Source organism: Mytilus galloprovincialis, chromosome 2 (genome assembly GCF_965363235.1).
Source record: "Mytilus galloprovincialis chromosome 2, xbMytGall1.hap1.1, whole genome shotgun sequence".
In the NCBI taxonomy this organism is placed as follows: Eukaryota; Metazoa; Mollusca; class Bivalvia; order Mytilida; family Mytilidae; genus Mytilus; species Mytilus galloprovincialis.
The window spans coordinates 50,860,041-50,865,207 of NC_134839.1; the positions used below are offsets into that span (position 1 = coordinate 50,860,041).

General features: G+C 34.0%; 1 long non-coding RNA gene across 1 annotated transcript; it reads right to left on the reverse strand.

Moving 5' to 3' along the window:
- Positions 1-1,763: 1,763 nt before the first annotated feature.
- On the reverse strand, positions 1,764-4,595 carry LOC143062283 (uncharacterized). The gene is made up of 2 exons (XR_012974658.1): positions 4,490-4,595; positions 1,764-2,321 (listed from the first exon to the last, which is right to left on the reverse strand). It is a non-coding gene; the product is annotated as an uncharacterized LOC143062283 (long non-coding RNA).
- Between the last annotated feature and the right edge of the window lie 572 nt (positions 4,596-5,167).

Here is a 5,167-nt window from a genome sequence, read left to right on the forward strand (position 1 = left end):
TAAAAATCTGATTAGCGAAGCGGTTATTAAAATATTCTGAGATATATAACTATATACCCCCCTGTTTCCCCTCCTGTGTTAGCACTTAGTTGTTCAATTAACGCGGTTAAGCAGAAATGTATGTGTATTTCGACAAAAATTGGTAAATTAAAACCAGAGATTCCTTCGTTTGATCGAAGAGTTCTCTTGCTTCAAGCTGAATAATTCACACCGTTCTACAAGAGAAAAAAAAAGATTAAAAACCAAATTTCCGGCGGGCTTTTTTCACGTCCTAAATTTCGAGACCTGACAATCCGGGACATTCAAATTTCACTTTACCAACAAAAAGATAATCCCAGTTTTATTTCTTGATAAAGGGTCTCTGGTAATAATGATACGAAGTCGGAATTAACTCAGGTTTTAAGAAAAATATACGTGTACATTCTGGATTTCAAAAGTAAGAATTTTTGACAACATATTTGGCCTTGGATAGGGCCCATTTTCAGAAAAGAAGGTCAAATGTTAAACTAAGCTGCCTAATGGCAATCGTCTTGGTTGCGGATCGAAGTCGCCGGATTCAACGTTTGAAGGAGACTAACTACGGGTGATTTCAGCAGATATGTTGAGATTTGGCAAGTAGCTTAAAAAGGGACTTTTGCAAAATTTCATTTCAGCGCGGCGACCAAACATTTTCAAGAACTTACTGGAAACGATCAAGATTCTATCAAAATTTGGTTCCTATTTAGTTAGTTGTTTCATTTACACAAGCACGGTGGGCCGTGGAAGTATCAATGCAAAATGTTCACACTTCTTTGTCAGCTATAGAGTACATTTTTCTTTAGAAATACCGCGTCTAAAATGAATTAATTTTCACATCTTCAAAATGTCTGTGCATGAAAATACCAAACTGTATACTATTATTGAGGACTGCACTTGTTTAATACATGTTTTGTTTGTAGCCAAAACTTCCTAGATCAAAGACATGGGAGTGTAATCCCCTGACACTTGTTTTTAAGCAATGAAAATGTTTCGTTCTAACAATATAGCTTTGATTATACGATGTAAAGTTTGGTCTCCTCCACATGTACAGCTTCCTCCAGCCACTCCCAATTTTCATTCTCGTTCCTATTCTTGCCAATGGAAATCTGATGTCAGTTTGCAATGCTAAATATAAGTCATAAAAGTACAAGACCTAAATTTAGTATGCAAGACTCGCGTTTCTTTTATTTAAGATTCGTCAGTGACGCTCGAATCAAGATAATTGAAAAGGTTTTCCTACTGGGTAAAGTTTTTTAGGTGTATTTGTTGTATTCGAAATGGTGCATGGACATATTTTGTTTCATATTATTAGAATTATTTTCAATTTTATCGGTATTAAACTTGATTATCGACACATGAAAGTTTGTCAGCATTGTCAATCTTTTTAACATTGAAGTACCAATAGTTCGGTCACTACTCAGTTAAGTTTGTCGATAACGCAGCTAAATTTAACGGTAAAGAAATATCAATTCGATCACTTCTCTGTTACGGGCTGTATCTTCCTATTTTTTATGTTATGCACCTGACAATAATCAATTATTACTGAAACAAATTTGTGATGCAAATAATAAGGATAAGATATACCTGGCTACGACCTATTGACTTTGTTGAGTTTTTTAAAACTTATTTGTATGTGCCGTTCTATTGATATTAACTGTTGACTTAAATAGACCATCTTATTGGATGATTACGGAGTTCTATATCGATATCTTTGCAAGTATTTTATGGCTAATTGATAAAACAACTTGTAAATTTGATTTTATGAGAAAACTAGCTAGGGAATATACATCAAAGCTAAAGTTAAAAATAGACAGAAACTATATGCCTTTACATTGTCACTTTTGTTTTCTCGAAAACAGTCTTTTATTAGACTAATGGATGGATATTTTCTCTGTAACTTAAAGATCATAAAATCTCCTAGATCACCGCGTAAGCATTCATGTTCTCGTAGATTTCGGACTTTTTCAGTACAGTTCGAAGAACACGTAGTATCACAGTGCATAGCTAGTTCAATCATCATGAATCCAATATATTCATTACCACCAGACAGGAAGTCCTTCCACCTACATCCATCAATTATTCCGCCAAATTGTGGCATATATCTTTTACATTTTTCAACTGTTTTCCATGTTGTACAGTATGGCAGTGCTATATTTTGTGCAGGGTAATATGTGATAAATCCGTAGCACATTTCATCGGAAGTTCCTTCGCCAAAGAAAATAGTTTCGTTTGACGAAAGAGAAGAATATGTGCATGTAGTTCTAATTTCATCCCCAGGACGAATCCTTATAGGAGGATCAAATCTACAATGAAAATATGTTATTTTAAATGTGATTTAAGTGTATGTTAATAGTATATTTCAAATTTAAATTTCACGAACCTGACTTTTAATCTCTTTCAAACACGCATAAACAGACAAACATAGATGTCTTTTAGTTATTTATTAAAAAAGAAGATGTGGTTAGATTGCTAATGAGACAACTCTCCACAAAAGACCAAATGACAGAGAAATTAACGACTATAGGTCACCGTACGGCCTTCAGCAATGAGCAAAGCTCATACCGCATAGGCAGATATAATAGGCCCCGAAATGATCATATAAACAATTCAAACGAGAAGCTGTCTTGGATGCTGTCTCGTTGACCACATACATCTACTTTCTATGAATCTTTTTTATTAGGTAACTTATTAAATTTCCCTTATACTTTAATCCTGGTATCTATGACATGTATGATGAGTGTATTTACCACTTAATTTGGTTGTATATCAAGACAACAGAACGTATAGGTCAATCTCCTCATCAAACTTTTTCTGCAATACTATTGATGATTATACCATTATTTGAGACGCAAGCACACTTTCAGTAAACAAATATGAATTATGTATTACCGTATAAGGATGGAAAAGTAAAGGTTAATTTCGGAACAAAAATAAAGACTCTTCAATGGTGTGCTTTATTTGGACCTGTTTTTTTCTAAAGTCACTGATGAATCTTATGTACATGTAGAAAACACGTGCGTCTGGTAAATACAATATTTAATCCTGAAACCTATCAAGAGTTTATCTACGTAATTAAATATTTTGAATATGAACACATCTATTCCATCGAACATAGACAAAGGATTTAACAGATACAGTTATAAATTATATAAAAAGATGTGGTATGTATAAATAGCAATGAGACAACTTTCGATCCAAGTCACAATTTGTAAATCACTTATATATTAAAGTACGCCTTTCAACATGGTTCATTGGTTCAAACCGAACAGCAAACTATAAAGGGCATTAAAAATGAGTAGTGAAATCCGTCTCATCTCTTGACTTTTATTTAGACATTGACAATAAGGGTCGGTTGAAAACAAAACAAAACGACAAAATATTCTTCTTTCCAAATTGTGATCTTTTTATTTCTTTGTAGCAATATTCTAACAGTTCCTGAATACGTAGTCGATATCTCCAATGCGATACGATATTCCAGGGCTTTCATTTGATATGATGATTTTTTTTAGAAACGGTTGCTGCGAACAAAGGCACTATACATCCAAGATTTAGATAGGTTAGCGTTGTATCTGCTTTTCCGTTCGGAGCATCTGAGATGAGTTTATTTGAGTTTGTGTTGCTCAGTCTCTAGTGTTTGTTGTGTACAATTGGAATCCTGCTGGTCTGTTACTTTTTAGCAACGGTTTTATCAGTTTATATTTCGAATTATGAGTTGGAATGTCCGTTTGATATCTATCGCCTCTCTTTTACTAATTTGGATGATTCGCATTTATATAGGCACGATTAAACTATGTCACTATCTAACAATCATGAAATAGCTGGTTTTATGTTCATGATGTCCTGTTTTTTATTTAAGATAATAGTACACAGGTTGAAACCAAAACTTTACGACAGAAGAGATTTTACTGACGCCATCACGAGTTGGTTGACCGTTGTGGAATATCCGTTATACAGATGATATCGGATATGTTCCTTATGTCGTAACTACAATCCCGTTCCCTTTTCGCGAATGTGACCTACCGAATTAAGACTCTTTACCAGCTTTGTAATAACAGGAGCAACACGACGGGTGCCACATGTGAAGCAGCACCTTAAATCACCCCAAATGTTTGCTGGGGTTTATGTTTTTGTTGTGCCCGTATTTGTGACATTTAGTTCACGCATCTTTGTCTATATAATTGAATTTGATGCGTCTGTCATACAAATGAGAGGCTTAACGCTTTACAACAAGGTCCAATCCACCATTTTCTATCCATGAACATGCCAGTACCAAGTCAGGAATATGACAGTTGTTGACCATTAGTTTAATGTGTTTTATCTTCTGATTTTGGCATTTGATTGGGACTTTCCGTTTTTAATTTTCCTCGGAGTTCAGTATTTTTGTGATTTATACTTTATACATGTTCGTGACAGATGAAACAAACAAGTCTTTCTGACAGCTTTTGACTTATAAATCAATTAATGCACTCACTGATAAAATACTGGTTTGTCATATGTATACTCCTCCTCATGAGTTATGTCTCTTATTTTCTTGTTTCCCCTGTATATCTCTATATTTTGTTGTATACCTACAAAACGCATATACACTGATATTATAATGCAATTCATATGTTTATTGTCATGTACATAATAAGTTAACAATATCAACGAAAATAAATATATATGAATCTTATAATTTGATAAAAAAAGAACCATTTCAAGTAAAAGATGAATGTTGTACACATTTAAGACTTTTTAGAATGCAACTTCGTAAAAAATTAATATATTAAAGAAATATTTTTATGGTAAGTAGGATAACGTTTGATTTTTATGGATGAAACGGAAAGCGGGGAAAGGGGGGGGGGGGGGGTAATTCATTTTAAAATAAACAGGCTGTGATCTTTATTTTTGATGAAAAAATACAGGTTGTGCAATTCCATCCCCCCATTCCCCCTTAAAAGAATTGTAAAAATCGCGCGTTTGTTGCCAAATACATGAAAATATTCAGTGGTGGGAGGTCCTGGGAGGGTTCTATCAATGCATTTAAATGGGGACATAAAATTTGCCCCCCCCCCCTGTTTTGTTCTAGATTTGGACCTGGATCCGCCACTGATATAAATTCGATAACAATATAAATTTATCAAAAGAATGAATTTCCTACTTCATTAGT